Raw genomic sequence first — 19,563 nt, 5'->3', positions numbered from 1 at the left:
CTTACACGAGCCCTCACTAACATAAATATCCCTAATAATATATACCATTTAGCAGACACTTTCTGTCCAAAGCCACTTAGTCGGTGTGTGCACAAATGTTACGTGTGAGTGGTCCTGGGAATCGAAACCACAATCCTGGAGTTGCAAGACTGGATTTTTAAAAAAAGAACACTCACAGAGACCGCAAACGGAAGGAAAACCCAGAGCAGACACAGAGGCAAACACACTAAGCCAACACATTACACGGCAGGGAGCGTCAATAATTACACACAATTCCATTCGGAGACATGCCTTGCGCTTGAAGCTCCAGCGGAGGACTAATTCTGCCCTCATGCATCTTTGGCGCGAGCACACACACATTCTCCCTTCATGCATCTTTGGCCTCTAATAACCATGGCTACAGTGCTGTGTTTCTGCTTGAGGCTGGAGAGAGGCTGGTGGAAAGCCATATAATGAAGTGAACGAGGGAGGAAAAACAGTTCGGTATTTGACATTTATTTCTCTGTGTGTGTGTGTGTGTGTGTGTTTTGCCACAGGGACATCATTTCTATGTGTGTAAATGGTATCCACACAGCATGGGGGTTCCTAAAGTATAGTATGTTGAGTTAATGACAGAAAGGAGAGCTGGGGACATGCATGTGACCTACTTTGTACAGTACCCGTCACTGCAACCTTAAATGGTGTCACCATTGCCGTGTTGTGCTGCTATTTCCATTGACCTTTGATACGGTACGATAGACCATTCCATTCATGTGGGCCAGCTAAGGAATATTGGAGTCTCTGAGGGGTTTTTGGCTTGGTTTTGTCTAACTACCTCTCTCAAAGAGTGCAGTGTATAAAGTCAGAAAATCTGCCGTCTCAGCCACTGCCTGTCACCAAGGGAGTACCCCAAGGCTCGATCCTAGGCCCCATGCTCTTCTCAATATACATCACCAACATAGCTCAGGCAGTAGGAAGCTCTCTCATCCATTTATATGCAGATGACATAGTCTTATGCTCAGCTGGCCCCTCCCTGGATTTTGTGTTAAATGCTCTATAACAAAGCTTTCTTAGTGTCCAACAAGCTTTCTCTACCCTTAACCTTGTTCTGAACACCTCCAAAACAAAGGACATGTGGTTTGGTTAGAAGAATGCCCCTCTCTCCACCGGTGTGATTACTACCTCTGAGGGTTTAGAGCTTGAGGTAGTCACCTCATACAAGTATCTGGGAGTATGGCTAGACGGTACACTGTCCATCCCTCAGCTCATATCAAATCTGCAGGCCAAAGTTAAATCTGGACTTGGTTTACTCTATCGTAATCCCTCCTCTTTCACCCCAGCAGCCAAACTAACCCTGATTCAGATGACCCTCCCACCCATGCTAGATTACAGAGACATGATAAATAGATCGGCAGTTAAGGGTGTTCTCGAACGGCTAGATGTTCTTTACCATTTGGCCATCAGATTTGCCACCAATGCTCCTTACAGGACACATCACTACACTCTGTACTCCTCTGGAAACTGGTCATCTCTGTACACCTGTCGCAAGATGCTTATAAAATGCCTATTTAGAAAACCCTCTTAGGCCTCACTCCCCTCTATCTGAGATATCTACTGCAGCCCTCATCCTCTACATACAACACCCGTTCTGCCAGTCACATTCTGTTAAAGTTCCCCAAAGCACACACATCCCTGGGTCGCTCCTCTTTTCAGTTCCCTGCAGCTAGCGACTGGAACGAGCTGCAAAAAAACACTCAAACTGGACAGTTTTATCTCACTCTCTTCATTCAAAGACTCAATCATGGAAACTCACTGACAGTTGTGGCTGCGTCAACCTGATGTATTGTTGTCTCTACCTTCTTGTCCTTTGTGCTGTTGTATTTCATATGTATACCATGCTTTGTGCTGCTACCATGTTGTGTTGCTACCATGCTGTGTTGTCATGCGTTGCTGCTTTTGCTATGTTGTCGTCTTAGGTCTCTCTTTATGTAGTGTCTCTCGTGTCGTGATGTGTGTTTTGTCCTATATTTATAGATTTTTTGTATCCCCCGTCCCCGCAGGAGGCCTTTTGGTAGGCCGTCATTGTAAATACGAATTTGTTCTTAACCGAATTGCCTAGTAAAATAAAAGGTTAAATAAAATAAATAAATGCCCAAATGAACCCAGCATATATTTATTAAATCCACAATTGTTCCAATACAGTGTAGTTCCACACAAGCAGCAATGAAACACACAATGACCTTCTTTACCCTTCAGCGAAATCATCCAGTGTGTGTGTGTACAGTCACCCTCCTCCCCTCTCTATCCCCCCCCCCCTTCCCTCTCCCTCTCCCTCTCCGCTGAACAACTGAATACTAAGGGGCCCGTGCTGGCAGGTTACAGACACTCAGCCCATTACAGATATCCACCACCTACACTGCTCTCGCCAAGGACCCCACGGCTAAGACCCTTTCATTGTGAACAGCCGTCTCCTGGGGGGGTAGCCACTTCAGAGGAACCTACTCTGCTCGTTGGCGGGGTGTGGGTGGGACAGGGGTGAGGGAGGGAGGGAGGGAGGGAGGCAGGTTGTAAAAGCGACCGAGCCAGAGCCGTGTGATTTATGTATTTATTCATCGCAGAGGAAACCGTGTGTTAGAAAGGTCGGGCAATATTCCAGGTCACTGGTCAAAACCCACACTGAGGAGGAGGGGAGAGGGGAGGACAGGGGGAACGGCGGGCCCCATTGTAACTGAGATGGTGAGGTGAGCGTGTGTTAGAAAGGTCAGGCAATATTCCAGGTCACTGGTCAAAACCCACACTGAGGAGGAGGGGAGAGGGGAGGACAGGGGGAACGGCGGGCCCCATTGTAACTGAGATGGTGAGGTGAGCGTGTGTTAGAAAGGTCGGGCAATATTCCAGGTCACTGGTCAAAACCCACACTGAGGAGGAGGGGAGAGGGGAGGACAGGGGGAACGGCGGGCCCCATTGTAACTGAGATGGTGAGGTGAGCGTGTGTTAAAAAGGTCGGGTAATATTCCAGGTCACTGGTCAAAACCCACACTGAGGAGGAGGGGAGAGGGGAGGACAGGGGGAACGGCGGGCCCCATTGTAACTGAGATGGTGAGGTGAGCGTGTGTTAAAAAGGTCGGGTAATATTCCAGGTCACTGGTCAAAACCCACACTGAGGAGGAGGGGAGAGGGGAGGACAGGGGGAACGGCGGGCCCCATTGTAACTGAGATGGTGAGGTGAGCGTGTGTTAAAAAGGTCGGGTAATATTCCAGGTCACTGGTCAAAACCCACACTGAGGAGGAGGGGAGAGGGGAGGACAGGGGGAACGGCGGGCCCCATTGTAACTGAGATGGTGAGGTGAGCGTGTGTTAAGTTCCCCTGGTCTGAGTTTGAAAGGTTAAATGCCTCTCCAAAGGGGGGGGGGGGGGGGGGGGGGGGGGGGGGGGGGGGTAATGCTTCATGTGCCCCTGCCAGCTGAATTTCCTACATGGCTGTCATTACCAGAAGGGGATAGGGAACGGGGCAGGATTGCACACAAAGACACGTCGGGTGTGTGTGGGTGTGAATGAACTGTATGTGGGTATACGTGTGTATACACAGCGCATTTAATTGAAGCCAGTGGTACTTGTGCCTAAAAGCCTAATCAGTAAGCACGCTGTTTAACTGAGGAGCTGACGGCGCTGATAAGCGCCTGATTAGGAGCGAGGATATTTCTCTCTGATTGCACCAGACCTTTTCTTTGTCACTGGATGGGACTCCTGTTATGTTAGCGCCAAGTGTGATCAATCTCTTCACAAACGTGCCTTTCAAAACACAAGAACCTTGTTTTTGTATCAATTCAACCCAGGAGGCCTTCCAATCAAACATGTATTGGTTGCTTTAAAGCCCAACCCTGTCTGCTTGGGGAAAAAATGCAATCACTCACATGCGAAGTGTGTGACCTCCTATGGCTAACACAGTGGTTTTTCCCCTTTGAAACGTGGATGAAATCAGTGCATTACGGAGACGTCTGCTCTGGCGCATTGTACAACGTCACATTCGCAGCACGAGGCGTGTTGACGACGGAGGAGGAGGAGGAACACGATGCCACGAGTATGAAATGAGGCGCGGATTTGACACAGAGAGTAGCCCACAGGCCCGTCAAAATGCTTTAGGGGGCGAGAAGTGAGAAATGTCATTGTCAGAAGTCGCCTTCAACCTGGAACACACTGTCGTTGCGGACGTCGCCGCAGCATTGGACTAGCGGGCGGACATGAAAAGCCCATTAGAAGCACTCTCAGCCTGACGAACCCACCCCCACCCCCCAAAGAGTCAGGCCCGGCGAGGCGAGCACCGACACAGCGTGATGGGGAGAGGGGAGGCTCATGTGATGGGATACAGACATTAGCAGGGGTGGACGGTGGACACGGCATTCTGTTTTCACATATGTCTGTCCAATATGGAATCCCTGGATAGATGGGCACATGGCACAGACCCTCATGTCATGTTCTACAAGCCGCAGAACTCAAATCTCAGAGGTTTACATTCTAGTGGATGGCTCAACAGTGGCAGCGAGATGCAGTACTTCCATGTCAGGATACAACAAAATACATCTGAGGTACACTGTGGATATTCTGATCATTTGCTGTGTAATGGAGACATTGAGGAGTAGTCATTGTGTGTGTGTGTGTGTGTGTGTGTGTGTGTGTGTGTGTGTGTGTGTGTGTGTGTGTGTGTGTGTGTTCCTCTGTGCCCTCACCCTGACCTGTGACACAGCAGGTAATGCTGAAGTCTAAACCAGGCTAGATTGAGGCCGATCGTCTCAAAGCCAACAGCTGTGAGAAAAGAACCAGCACATTCAACCTTTGGTAATAGGAAAGGGCACATTCGGTCGCTATATAACCTCGGTACCAGCCTCTTTAGCTAATCCACTTCCTGTCGTCCATGTCATGTGCCAAAGATCATTTCTGCCAATCTTCAAATATGAACGTTCTATCATTAATGAGCTTGAGGAGTGCAGTATCTTTGGCAGTGGCAAGAAGGGGCAAGGAGTGGGATGTTAGCTAGAGAGACTGGTACTATAGGACCTATGGAAGAAGTCATCTTTTCCTTTCCCACTCATCTCGTATGCCAAAAGCATAAAAGTTGAGTACTTTCAGGGCCGGTTTCTAAGCATCAGATTAAGCCTATTTCTGGACTAAAAACCACTTTCAAATGGACTAAAGTAATCAATTCAATTCCACTTGGACTACATAATATACTGTATAGAATATGTTGAGGAGCTAAGTCCCTTTGCATGAAATCGTCTCCCAGACAACCACTCAAATCACTGTACAGTATACACAGACGAGCGAATGCATTCGTCAAGGCAACGTCGTAAACCAATGGAAAACAAAACAGCAGCACTCCCTCCCTTTCCCAAGGTAAAAGTGTGTTCTATATTAATGAGGCCTTTTATACATTAAACCTGAATAGAACCTTTACAAAACCACATGCCTTGTAAGAAGGGGGGGGGGGGGGGGAGTGTGTGTATTAATGTATGTGCTTGCATTCATGTGAGATGTTTTTATGTGGGTGGGTGTTGTAATATGTGTGGTGCAAGTGGAGGGGCACACATTTCTTCTCTCCGACCCCTGCTACTGTCTTGACCAGCTCCCCAGAGTCCCACTCTCCATGTTCATCTCCACTTTGAGTTTAGCAGCTACTGAATATTGACCGTAGTGGCTTCATTGAACCCCTGCTCGTTTGAACAGCTTGGGTGGTGGACGATGGAAACACCCAGAGCAGAGTGGAGCATGTTAAGGCTTCTCACGCTGCAATACCTATAGTACCCACTCATGTGTAGCGCGTGGAGATGTGTGAAACATCGGGTGTTCCGCGGGCGTGGCCTCATTAGCGAGCTTTTGAAGTGGCGCGATCGGCTAAGACGCTTGAAGGACAGTCGCGTGTTTGGGAAGAAGGGGTAGCGAGTTTGCGCCAAGTATGGCCCGAATCGGAAGTGGTACGCACTAAGCAAGCAGCGTGACGTCCTCTACACATGCTAAAAATGACACACACACTATTGTTCTTTATTCCTAAGTCAGAATCTGCCATTGAGACCCATCTATCCCAAATACCCCCATTCTCAACTAGAACCAGTATAACGTCCCCTAATCATTCCTCACTATCCAATGGGGCTAAAGCATTAGCATTAGCTAATTTATCCACACACACACACACACACACACACACACACACACAAGAATCCGTCCTTACAGGGGAACAAAGGAAAATCAAGCTTTAAAGACAGACAGACACAATCAATCAATCCATCGCAAAGTCAATGTTAGCCTTTGGTAAGTAAGCAAATGCCTTAGAGAGCAGCGAGTCATTGTGGGAACTGTTGGACTTTATTAGGCTACAAAATCCCTTATTGGAGAGCTGCTGTATGTACCAAAGGTAAGGTGACAGGTTAGGATGCTCCCTTGTTTCTCTCATCCCAGTTTCCCTCACCTCCACCCTCCCCTTCGTTTACGCCCTCCTTTCTCTCACCATGGACCTGGCTAATTTCCTCTCCTCCTTTCCTCTCGCTCGCGCCCTGCCATCAAAATGAGATGGCACCAAAAAGCCCAGAGGGAGAATGTCATAGACACGCCTGCCAACTTCACAAATCACTGCGACCTTTCGCACACAGCGAGGTCACCACTGTCAGCTCCAGAACCCCTCTGCCTCAGCCAACAGAGAAGAACCGGGGATCTGAGCCCACACGTTGACACTCACAAAAAAAAGTGGGGTTTGCACCAATCACAGCAAATTTGTCAAATTAGACGCAAAGGAAGGTGACTACTTCGGGTCGTCTGCTTTTGGAGCATGTACCACAATTCATTTCAGAGAGTTCAGGATAGCATAATGAAGCAGAGAATCAAAATGAGTTGACTGTCTGTCATGGGGCCAGTGCTTTAAGCTGGTTAAAGTCTGCAGATAAATAAAGGCAGGTTAACGATTGTCATAAGTCTTAAATTTGCTAAATTGAAGAACATGAAAACTAAAATGAGCTTTTTGGTCTTCATTTAAGGTTAGGGTTGGGCATTATGGTTAGCGGTGTGGTTAAGGTTAGGGTTGGGCATTATGGTTAGCGGTGTGGTTAAGGTTAGGGTTGGGCATTATGGTTAGCGGTGTGGTTAAGGTTAGGGTTGGGCATTATGGTTAGCGGTGTGGTTAAGGTTAGGGTTGGGCATTATGGTTAGCGGTGTGGTTAAGGTTAGGGTTGGGCATTATGGTTAGCGGTGTGGTTAAGGTTAGGGTTGGGCATTATGGTTAGCGGTGTGGTTAAGGTTGGGGTTGGGCATTATGGTTAGCGGTGTGGTTAAGGTTAGGGTTGGGCATTATGGTTAGCGGTGTGGTTAAGGTTAGGGTTGGGCATTATGGTTAGCGGTGTGGTTAAGGTTCGGGTTGGGCATTATGGTTAGCGGTGTGGTTAAGGTTAGGGTTGGGCATTATGGTTAGCGGTGTGGTTAAGGTTAGGGTTGGGCATTATGGTTAGCAGTGTGGTTAAGGTGAGGTTTAAAATCAGATTGGATGACTTTGTGGCTGTGCCAGCCAGTGATCACTCTTCAGAGGTGCCTCCAAGACATGATTCATGACGATATAGGTGTGTATGCAGTCCATCGACTACTAGTATTAGCTTGTAATATTTGGTTACATGAGCTTATTTTGAAGTTAGGGGTTTGGTGTGTCACAACATCTATAGATATAACCACCTTCGCAGTAAAAAAAAAATCCCCAACCGTACATTTCATAAATGGGAGAAATTCGAGAAAAAAAAACATGGTTGTGTTTTGTTTTACCTCAGGTAGGGGCATCTCAAAAACTAAACCCCTATTTGAGGATGAACCCGATGCACCCAGAGGCTACGCTGCAGTTTTAACTCGGGCTGCGACTCCCCATCTTCTCTCCTCTGCAGAATGGGTGATTACGGAGGGGAGGGGAGGAGGGGGAGCAGTAAATGAGATCCCGATGAGATGCCAAGGTGTGTTAGCGTCAACGCGTGGGGAATGAGAGAGCGGCCACGAGCTCCAGATTGACTGCGTGAGGAGGGGAAGACACCCCGCACTGCCTACAGGGGCCCCACTCGTATTAGTTCTCGTTAACTAAGCCTGGGATGTGAGACGCATGGTAATGTGGGGATGCACACACACACACAAACACACACACACACACACACAGGTGCATGCAGAAATCCGAGGAGACACAAAGAAACACAAATTGACAAACAAAGAATTACACAACATGATTTCAAAAACATGAACACACACACAAACAGACCAGAAAGACATTCAATACCAGGAATACATTATGAAGATCCACTAAAAAGCACAATGGCTACATTCATACAATTCTGATTGTTTGCCCAATTATTGACCTACAGGATCAGAATGGCTTACCTTACTGTGACCCTTTAAGTAAAAAAAAAAAATCTAAAATACAATTGTGTAAATTGGGCATTTCATTCTTATTAGGACAGGTACGTGTATGAACGTGGCAAATGATCTCTAATAATACAGATTGGATGGAAAGGAAGCGGAACAACAGACAGAAGCAAATTCCCCCCCTGTGGCGAGCCCCACTTACAGGGCTGCCAAACCCAGCCTTCAGAAACACATTGCTTTCACAGCAATTCATCGCTGTCACAACATCAAATTAGAACAGAGCTTCCAAGCCAACCGGCCAGCATTCAGGGGAAACGACTCAAGCCACCAACACAAGAGCTGTGTGTGTAAAGCGCTCTACAGTATTATAGTACTTTCAACATGTTTGTGTACACTCTGCGTGTGTATGTGTGCATAAGTATGCAGAAAGACTGTGTTCATGTGTGTACAGTAAGAAAGCCTGTGTGTGTGTGTGTGTGTGTGTGTGTGTGTGTGTGTGTGTGTGTGTAATAATGACATGTGCATATGTGTTTAAGTGAGATTTTTCTGGTTAAACCTGCACTGCGTAACTACACTGAACAAAATGTACTTCGCAACCGAAGAATTTCTGCACAAACTGTCAGAAACCGTCTCAGGGAAGCTCATCTGTGAGCTCATCGTTCCTCACCAGGGTCTTGACCTGACTGCAGTTCAGCGTCGTAAGCGATTTCAGTGGGCAAATGCTCACCTTGGCACATTGCTGGAGAAGTGTGCCCTTCACAAAATAATCCCGGTTTCAACTCTACCGGGTAGATGGCAGCTAGCGTGTATGGCATTGTGTGGTCCAGCGGTTTGCTGAGGTCAACATTGTGAAGAGTCCCCCATGGTGGTGGTAGGGCCATGGCGTAAGCTACAGACAGTGAACACAATTGCATTTTAGCAATGGCAATTTGAATGCTCAGAGAAACCGTGATGAGATCCTGAGGCCCACTGTTGTGCCATTCATCTGCCGCCATCAGATCCTGCTTCACCATGTCGCAAGGATCTGTACACAATTCCTGGATGCAGAAAATGGCCCAGTTCTTCTATGGCCTGCATACTCATCTGGATCGACGTGCACGACAGCGTGTTCCAGTTCCCGCAAATATCCAGCAACTTCGCACAGCCATTAAAGAGGAGTGGGGCAACATTCCACGATCAACAGCCTGATCAACTCTATGCGAAGGAGAAGTGTCTCGCTGCATGATTTCAAGTGGTGGTCCCACCAAATACTGACTAGTTTCCTGACCCACGCCCCTACTTTTTAAATATATTTTTAAAGGTGTCTGTGACCAACAGATGCATATTTATATTCCCAGTCACATGAAATCCATAAATTAGGGCCTAATGAATGTACTTCAACTGACTGATGTCCTTATATCATCTGTAACATCTTTAAAATGGTTGAATGAAGAGCTCATATTTTGTTTAGTGTATGTGTGTACAGGTGTTTTTGGAGAACCTTCCGGCAAGAATGCAGTATTTTGTCTAGATTTGAACAAGATATACCAGAAACCCCAGCTCTCATTGTATGTCACCGCTGGGATGACGTAGAATCAACATCCGCTGTGATATCTAGGGTAGCAACGTTTGGCTGTGGAGTCCAGAAATTTGAGACTGTGGACGCCGATTCGAGAACAGTTTGCTCTGTTCTGTGAAGGGAGTAGTACACAGTGCTGTACGAGATCTTCAGTTTCTTGGCAATTTCTCACATGGAATAGCCTTTATTTCTCAGAACAAGAATAGACTCACGAGTTTCAGAAGAAGGTTCTTTGAACCTGTAATCGAACCCACAAATGCTGACGCTCCAGATACTCAATTAGTCTAAAGAAGGACAGTTATTGCTTCTTTAATCAGAACAACAGTTTTCAGCTGTGCTAACATAATGGCAAAAGGGTTTTCTAATGATCAATTAGCCTTTTAAAATGATAAACTTTGATTAGTTAACACAATGTGCCATTGGAACACAGGAGTGACGGTTGCTGATAATGGGCCTCTGTACGCCTATGTAGATATTCCATTTAAAAAATCTGCCGTTTCCAGCTACAATAGTCATTTACAACATTAATGTCTACACTGTATTTCTGATCAATTTGATGTTATTTTAAGTGGACAAAAAAAGTGCTTTCCTTTCAAAAACAAGGACATTTCTAAGTGACCCCAAACTTGTTTACATAAAAGATCCTGTAGTGAGCACTACAATCACAAGTGTTGTGTACATGTTTTTTTCTGTAGGACTCCAGTTTTAAAGAGCCCCAGACCATCGAGGGCCACAGGCAGGGGTGCACAAAGAATTGGACAGGAAGACCTCGAAAGGGCTGCCCGACCGCAAGAAGAGAGGCTGGCCCGAGATGAAGGTTAGTCAAAAACCATCACCTGTGGTACTGTTAACCCTTTTCACAACATTATAATCATATCATAAACATTTGGCTGCGTTCTGCAATTTCATGTTGCTTCTTATCATTACAGACTAAATTGCAAAGAGCTGTCCTTTGCTAGAAAGAGGAGAGGTGCTGGGTAGTCCATCTGGATATCTATCCACCTGTAGGTCTGCTAATTTGAAGTGTAAACCGTCAAGAGCATAGATATCCAGGAAAAGAGAACAGTTTAGTAAATCATTATAAAACCCTTCCAAAAGCACAATCACGATGACTAGATTTTTTTAAATGCACAAGTATTGTTTCTCACGCAAGTTTATTGTTGCCCACACAAACTTCCCCTATTTACATGATTTAAACGTTAGGTTGTAGGCCCACCTCTCCTTGTAGGACCACAATTTTGAGTACTATGGTAGGTTTTCACACTTCCCGGGACCCACCAAGTCTGACAACAGTGAAGGCTCCGGTCCTTCCCAGCTCAAAAGGTGGAATTACAGCGCCCTGTGTTGCGTGGCGACATCTCCTCGAAGTTGGAGCAGAGCTCAGCAGTTGTTGGCGGTGGCACTTCAGAGAGTCGTGGGTTATCTAATTGGGAGCCCAATCTTCTCAACACGGACTCTCTGATGTTCTGGGATGTCGCTGTAGTCCTGTAGTTTTCAATACGCAGACACTTCACCTTCGAGACTTATTGTAGAATCTCCTTTAGCTAAAAGATAGCAAATATCATTCAGCGATTCTCAGGCAGCCTATTCTCAGGCACACTATTGTTACTGTTGCATCACGTTGGATAACCACTTGAGACTTATTAGAGCTTTTGAACATGAAAAACTACAAAAAGGGACATATTGCAGCTTTAAGCGAGATTGTGTGTGTCTGTGTGTGTGTGTAAGTAACAAAGCTATATGTGCGTATGAGCAGCATGTGTGTGTGTTTGCCTGTTTTGTGTACTGAATTTAAAAGATTTTACTGGGTTACAGTTCATATAAGGAAATCAGTCAATTTTATGAAAATCATTAGGCCCTAATCTATGGATTTCACCTGACTGGGATTTTTTTATTTAAATCAGGTGGGGTTGTGAATCAGAAAACCAGTCAGTATCTGGTGTAACCACCATTTGCCTCATGCAGCACGACATCTCCTTCGCATAGAGTTGATCAGGCTGTTGATTGTGGCCTGTGGAATGTTGTCCCGTTCCTCTTCAATGGCCGTGCGAAGTTGATGGATATTGACGGGAACTGGAACACGCTGTTGTACACGTCCATCCAGAGCATCCCAAACATGCTCAAATGGGTGACGTGTCTGGTGAGTATGCAGGTCATGGAAGAACTGGGACATTGTCAGCTTCCAGGAAGTGTGTACAAATCCTTGTGGCATGGGGCCGTGCATTATCATGGTGAAACATGAGGTGATGGCGGCGGATGACTGGCACGACAATGGGCCCCCGGATCTCGTCACGTGCATTCAAACTGCCATAGATTTTGTTTTAAATGTAATTGTGTTCGTTGTCCGTAGCTTATACCTGCCCATACCATAACAACACTGTCACCATGGGGCACTTCGTTCACAAAGTTGACATCAGCAAACTGCACACCCACATGCCCCTATACACATGGTCCTGCGCATTGTGAGGCCAGGTGGACTTACTGCCAAATTCTCTAAAACGACGTTGAGATGGCTTATGGTAGAGAAATAAACATTCAATTATCTGGCAACAGCTCTGGTGGACATTCCTGCAGTCAGGATGCCAAATGCACACTAGCCCAACTTGAGACATCTGTGGCATTGTGTTCTGTGACAAAACTGCACATTTTTAGAGTGTCCTTTTATTGTCCCTAGCACAAGGTGTACCTGTAAAATGCTGTTTAATCAGCTTCTTGATATGCCACACCTGTCTGTTGGATTGATTATCTTGGCAAAGGAGAAATGTTGACTAACAGAGATGTAAACAAATTTGTGCACAACTTAAAATAAGCTTTTCGTGCATATCGAAACATTTCTGGGATCTTTATTTCAGTTCTGTTCTAAAGGCAAATGGCTCTTTGTGATCATTCCTTCATTGTTAGTCTACGGGAATCCTCTTTAAGGCCACATGGCTGCTGGATGAGCTAGGTAGGGAGGTGAAAACCCTGACCAGGAAGAGGCACACTTGCACCTTCAGCAGGTGGTCACAGTGCCTCGGTGGACTGCCGGTAAGTGCTGGTCTGCCCCACCTCTTAACGGTTAGGAATTCACACTAGTTCCAGAATAAACTAATGTGTGGACTCTGGTACATATAATCTGCTCAAAGGCTTTCCACTGACAGAGGGCAACGTCCCCAACAAAGAGTACAGAGTGTGGACCTACCACAGCCTTTAACACACAGCAACACCTTTACAAGGCAGATCATGGTTGTATAAAACAAATCGCAGGAGGGGGGTAAAGAGGGGAAAGGATGGAATTCCCACAGTTGATTGACATCCATATCAAGAGCATTAACAAATCAATCTTTATTTAAAAAAAAAAGTATTACAAGCTAACCAAAACAAATTCATGATGTGCACATGATTTGCTTCTCCAAATTCAATACTCAGCATCACAAGGAGTGTGGGTGTGGGGGGGGGGGGCATGACAACGTGATTGGAATGAAACTACTGCAGGGATTGGGGGTGGACGAGAGAGGAATTTGCCTTAATTACTTATCACATTATTATGAATTCAAAATAATGGAGGGGGAATAAAAAGAGGGGGAAGAATGAAGTGACTGGGACTCAGTCTTTCCACTCTTTCTTGATGTTAAGGTTCCACTCCCAGGGAGGTGGTCGTGCTTATCGTCATCAGTGAACTTGGACTTGATGTTGTAGGTGCCGCGGGCCAGCATGCCTTTAGGGGCCTCCTCCAGAGGGGTCAGGAACTCGTACTCTGCCGGCCGCGGCCCGTAGCTCCCCACCATGTAGTCTGACTTGTCAACTACACAGAGAGAAAGAGAGAAAAGAGAGGGGCTTAGATTTATTTTCCAAAGTTGCCTCTTGACAAAAACTTCTTGCGTCATCAAATACAAATACTATGGCCACTCCAGAACTATAAACAAGTAATTAATGACCGTTTGGAATGCCAATGTAAATACCTCATCTACTAACTTGAGCTATTTACTGTGCACAGGCGAATACAGTCACCTGAGTTAACCAAGCCACTCCCAACATCCAATCCCAGATACATCCCTAACCCTGTCTCCGATGCACTTGTTGTGGACATCTGAGATAATTGGATAAGTATAAGCAATATGGTCATATCCCCATGTTGTCCTCTAGATGGAAGGTACACTATATTGCTTAACCTTATCCGGCATTCTCAAATCCTCACAGTAGACAGAGCAAGAAAATGAAACAGCAGAACTTACCCTTGACTCCTTTCCTGTAGGTCTGCTGGGCATACTTCAGTCCCGACACAATCTCCTTGTTGACCTGCAGACAGAGACAACAGTCAGTGATGAGGTCACATCCTCTTTACACATCCACCTTTCGGATAAGACAGCAGCCTTGCATGATGGGACATGGTGTGTGTATTCAGCTTACAATTGAATTTCAATGTCCAAAATAGCTTGATAGTGGCCAAGCTGACACTGGTCATGTTAGAAAAAGGCCAGACTCATTCACCTTGAAGCTGATCTTTATCTTGTACTCCACGCCTTCCTTCAGGACAAAGGACTGTTTCTTAAAGGACTCCAGGTCTCCTGAGGAGGTTGAGCAGAGAGAAAGAGGTGGCCAGACCACAGAAAGAGAATGTCAGAGACCCTCAGGCAGAGTGAATGCAGGAGGAGTCTATCATTGTGTTCCAATATATGCAATGTACAAAGTTCTCCCCTGGAAGTAATTGTGTTAGACTGGATGGGTGAAAGGTGTCAGATCAGTGATTCAGCATCTTTAAAAATGCGAGCACAAAGGCAGGATTTTCTAAGTGTTCCAACAGGGTTGTAGCCTGCTATTATAGTGTCCACTAGATGGCACTTCCCTGTATGTGAGTTCAGCTCTATGGCCCTGGTTTCTTCCCTGTAGGTAGCTCTACAGGCCATATGAGGGCAGAAGAGTCTCAAACCAGCAGAAGAAATGCCTCATTAACTCGAATAATAAAAAATCCATTAGGAATGGCCCATGGAATATGCCTGATATGTCTACTGGAAAACGTTTGTTTGTAAACCATAGGTGGCCAGGTGTTGCGGCTACTATGCACATTTGCGTCTACTATGAGGCAATGTCTTTTGTCCCCCCAATGGTAAGCTTTAGTTCCACCCCCACACATTCATATGGAAAATATTACATGTGCTCACTAAAAAGGCTTCTTTTCACACTAAAACACATTAGAAGTCTTTCAATATGGAGCCTTTTCTCAAAAGTACACCTCAGTGTATTCAGAAACACGCCCTCTAAATACCAGTACAACCACAGTGCTGCTCTACTACACCCTGTAGGTCAAGGGTCAGGGCAGCGGCGCCGTCTCACACATCAGGGTCAAGCGTGTCACCTGGACATTGGGAGCGTTGGGGTCTACTGGGAGAAAGGGAAAAAAACAAAGCAAAGTACAAAAATGTAAAAATAGTTCATGGTAAACACAAAAAAAAGAAGACTATTATAAGCAGTGCATGTTTCATTCTTTAGAGTCTAAGACATTGTGGGGTTAAGATGCTCATACTATGGATCATTTAACTATTGATTTAGAATTTTAGGACACCTTTAGGTAATATTTTTTTTTAAATAAAAGTTTGATTTAGGCCTTTAATACTAAAGCCCATAGAAACGCATTGAATAACACATTCATGAATGGAAAAAAGGTCAGTCAAAAACAAAATCATAAGAAATAAGTTTTAAAGTGTCAGTCCTAGATCTAGGAGATAAAAAAATAGTTAAAAACTCTGGAAATATATTTTTTTTTACATATTAAACCATTTGTTTGGGTAGGCACATACTTCATACTTCCATTTGTTTTTAAAACGGTGACACAAAATGGGTAATCTCCACTTTCAATGGCTCCCGAATGGCGCAGCGGTCTAAGGCACTGCATCTCAGTGCTAGAGTCGTCACTACAGACCTTGGTTCGATTCCAGGCTGTAACACAACTGGCCGTGATTGGGAGTCCCATAGGGCGTCTCTAACCCAAACCCTAACCCAGCATCTGGGTTAGGGTTTGGCGGGGTAGGCAGTCATTGTAAATGAGAATTTGTTCTTAACTGACTTGCCTAGTTAAAAAAAAGAAAGAGTGGCCATCTAGCTACAGACATTTAACATGAGAAGACATTGTCCAGATGTCTCATGGTCTGACAAACATTGTTCAAGCTGTGCCAACTTTCAGATGCGGAAGTACGGCATGCATTGAGATGCATCCAAATGCAAAAAAAACTTCTCTAGCTTAAATTGAATGATTTTGATGGGGATTTTTTGTTATGCACCGGAGCGTCAATCAACTCAAGGGGGCTAAGTCAATAGGCTAAAGCAGAAAACTACAACAGTTCATGAAGAACAGTTCAACTGTGAATAATGACATTTGCAACAGATGGAAGTGAGTATCAGACATAAAACAATGTGAAAATATCTACCAGCGATCAGTGGTTCATCGCAGTCTTTGATACCGCAGCTCTAACTAAAGCCCAGGTGGCTTGGCCTCCTTTCCAGTCAGCAGCCTGTATCTTGCCAGCCTGTATCTAGTTCACAGACTGTTGCAGGTGTCAGCTACTGACCCACCTGGGGGGGTAACTCTGTCACTGCTGTACCCACTGAGCACCAAGACTGCCAGCCTGTTGCCCTCTCCCACCCTCTCTTATGGTATTTGCAAACTCATTCAATTAAATCCCTGAAAACAAAGCCTGCTGAAGGACTTGAAAGTAGGAGGGAATTATAAGAAAATAAACAAAGATGGTTGCACGAGATGTGCATTGAGGATCTGGGTTTGTTGTTAATCAGGTCGAGAGGGAGAGAGAGAAACAGTCTGCAGGGCCGGTGTTTCCAAATTACATGAGTGTGTCTGCAGAGTGTGTGTCTCTACAATGTGTGTAATTGTAGCAGCAACACAAACCTGCAGCCGCGGCGGCGTTCCCCAGCAGGGCCTCCTTGTATTTGCGCAGGCTCTCGTCGTCCTTGTCCAGCTCCTGGATCTCCTGCAGACTCTTCTGAGCGGGGGGCTTGTAGTTGACCCCGCCCTCCGCTTCCTCGTTGGCCGCTGCGATGGCCGCCAGCTGTTCCGGGGTGGGATCCTGCTCTGCCATAGTCTACTGAGAGCGAGAGAGACATACACAGGTCAGGAGGTTTGGTCCAATATGTTGAAAATAGATCAACAAACTGCAAGGCAAAACACTGTTGTTGCGTAGTGAGCACAAAACACTTAAAACCCCCCCCCCCCCCCCCCAAGGCACTGTCTTACCGAAAAATGTAAACGCCTTTATTAAGTTACATCGCAGGAGGACAAGATTAAAAACAGCACACCTCAAATCAAATCAAATCAAATTTATTTATATAGCCCTTCGTACATCAGCTGATATCTCAAAGTGCTGTACAGAAACCCAGCCTAAAACCCCAAACAGCAAGCAATGCAGGTGTAGAAGCACGGTGGCTAGGAAAAACTCCCTAGAAAAGGCCAATACCTAGGAAGAAACCTAGAGAGGAACCAGGCTATGTGGGGTGGCCAGTCCTCTTCTGGCTGTGCCGGGTGGAGATTATAACAGAACATGGCCAAGATGTTCAATGTTCATAAATGACCAGCATGGTCGAATAATAATAAGGCAGAACAGTTGAAACTAGAGCAGCAGCACAGTCAGGTGGAAGTTGAAACTGGAGCAGCAGCATGGCCAGGTAGACTGGGGACACCTGAGCGTACTCCCTGAATACTTGTGAAGGTTGAAAATTGGTCCCCCTACAGTACCTCGTCTTCAGGTAAACCACTGGTCTGAAATGACTGCATTGGTAAAAGACGTGTAGTAGAGACCTCACATGCTACTAACTAATGAATCATGTGAGATTGGTTACTTTTACAAGGGAGGGAGGCGGTAAGGATGTTGTATTTCCAAACTATTCAAGCAGGGCCAGAGTTTGAAAGATGGTAGCAGCAAAGATGGTTTGGTATGAACCAATAAAAATCCCAGTTCACGCTTGTAGGCGATGTCATGGCGACGTTGGCTAGCTAAGTTCATGCGCAGAAACACATCATCAGGTCTAGCGGTCGTCTAGCGTGGATGTGCAGGCCATCAAATCAAAGGCACTCCTTTTGTAAGTCTTTTTGTAAGTTGTAACAACTAAGGAATACTTTTGCACTTCTCAAACCCTGGTCTGGCCTCCAGTCTGCTTCGCATGGGTTCCCGGAAGTCGTGTGATATTGGGCCACTGGGTTTAGAAACTATGTGGTAGCAGTCAACACGCCACTTCCCAGATGCTCATTAGGATCCTTTAAATAAATCTGATTTGCATGCATTGTGGGGCAGGCACCAGGTTAATAGGGTATCCTGGTAGATGATTATAGATTTACATCCTTCTCTCATTGCACTTTGACCTCAGCAGCCTCATTGCTGCTCTGAAACAATACCTAATCACACACACAGAGCCAGGGCATGTGACTGAGCCTAACCAGAACCTTCTATTGCGATAAAGATCTCTGGGCCTGATTCACACGTCCTGGCTTGGACTACATTGGACACAGTCCCAGCATGGAGGTCAGACCAGAGAGAGGCCAGCGCTGTACACGCGGGGGGAACTACGGTGGGCTGGTTGGTCGAAAAGCAGAGCTTCATCTCAACTCAAACCCTCTCCCTCCCTCCTCTACCACGCTGTAGTGAGCTACAGTCAAGCAGATAACAACATGCTAATGTGGGGAGCAGCACCCAGCTGCACTGCATTACCAGTCAACATCAATTAGGGTCTGGGAGAGTGATGCTACGCAGGAATCAGGACAATGATATTAGAGGGAGGGTCCTCTTGCCAGAGAGGTGGGTGTCGTGAGGAGAGAGCGGTTGGTGTTGAAATCAACCTTTCCCCACAGATGGGGAAGGGAAAGAGGATACCTAGTCACTTGCAAAACAGAATGCATTCAACTGAAATGTGTCTTCCGCATTTAACCCAAACCCTCTGAGTCAGAGAGGTGTGAGAGGGCTGCCTTAATCGACATCCCTGTCATCGGCGTCCAGGAGCAGTTGTTGTTGGGGGTTGACTGCCTTGCTCAAGGGCAGAACGGTAGATTTGTCCATCTTGCCAGCGACCTTTCGGTTACTGGCCCCAAAACTCAACCACTTACTCAGGCCCCGTTCCAACATTGGGGAACATCCCGCACCACCCCTATTTCTATGGGTACAAGCACTATTCATGACACAAACTGTTCACACCCCTCTAGTTAGCGAAGATAACATTTTTGTTGGTTTAAAGCTAATTTCCTGCAATTCTACACATTTGGTCATGGGTACAAAAATGTTGTTGCAGTTTTAAAGCTAATGTTCTTGCAATTCTATACATTTTGCCATGTCTAATGTTTATTCATGTGTTATTTGAGTCACTCAGACATTACAAAAAAACAAACAAAAAAATCTTTAGCCGCAATGGCCAGTTGATCTTTGGACATTTCTGACAAGTTATAAATAGCTCTCCAAGGTATACAATGACTGAGTAAAACTGATGATACACTACTCAATTTCTAAACCGCACCTTGTGCATTCTACTATTACAGCGGACACCCCTTACCCACAGTTGGGAACCACTGCGCTAGGCTACCTGCAGGTTAAGTAATGGAGTAAAATAGAGGCCTACGTCTAGCTGGTGTAATACCTCTGCTACACCGAGGTGATTTCATAACACTGCTGCTCTGT

The 19,563-nt window shown here is 45.8% G+C and overlaps 1 protein-coding gene and 1 pseudogene across 1 annotated transcript in view; both read right to left on the bottom strand.

Annotated features, from left to right (window-relative positions):
• epha10 (EPH receptor A10) overlaps positions 1-19,563 on the bottom strand; it is a 182,980-nt gene that overhangs the window by 149,244 nt on the left and 14,173 nt on the right. The window lies entirely within an intron of this gene.
• Positions 13,484-17,017, bottom strand: LOC116353396 (rho GDP-dissociation inhibitor 1-like; annotated as a pseudogene).

Source organism: Oncorhynchus kisutch, linkage group LG14 (genome assembly GCF_002021735.2).
Source record: "Oncorhynchus kisutch isolate 150728-3 linkage group LG14, Okis_V2, whole genome shotgun sequence".
Classification (NCBI taxonomy): Eukaryota; Metazoa; Chordata; class Actinopteri; order Salmoniformes; family Salmonidae; genus Oncorhynchus; species Oncorhynchus kisutch.
Note: the sequence above shows the minus strand (reverse complement) of the source record. Positions and strands in the feature narration are given on the sequence as shown.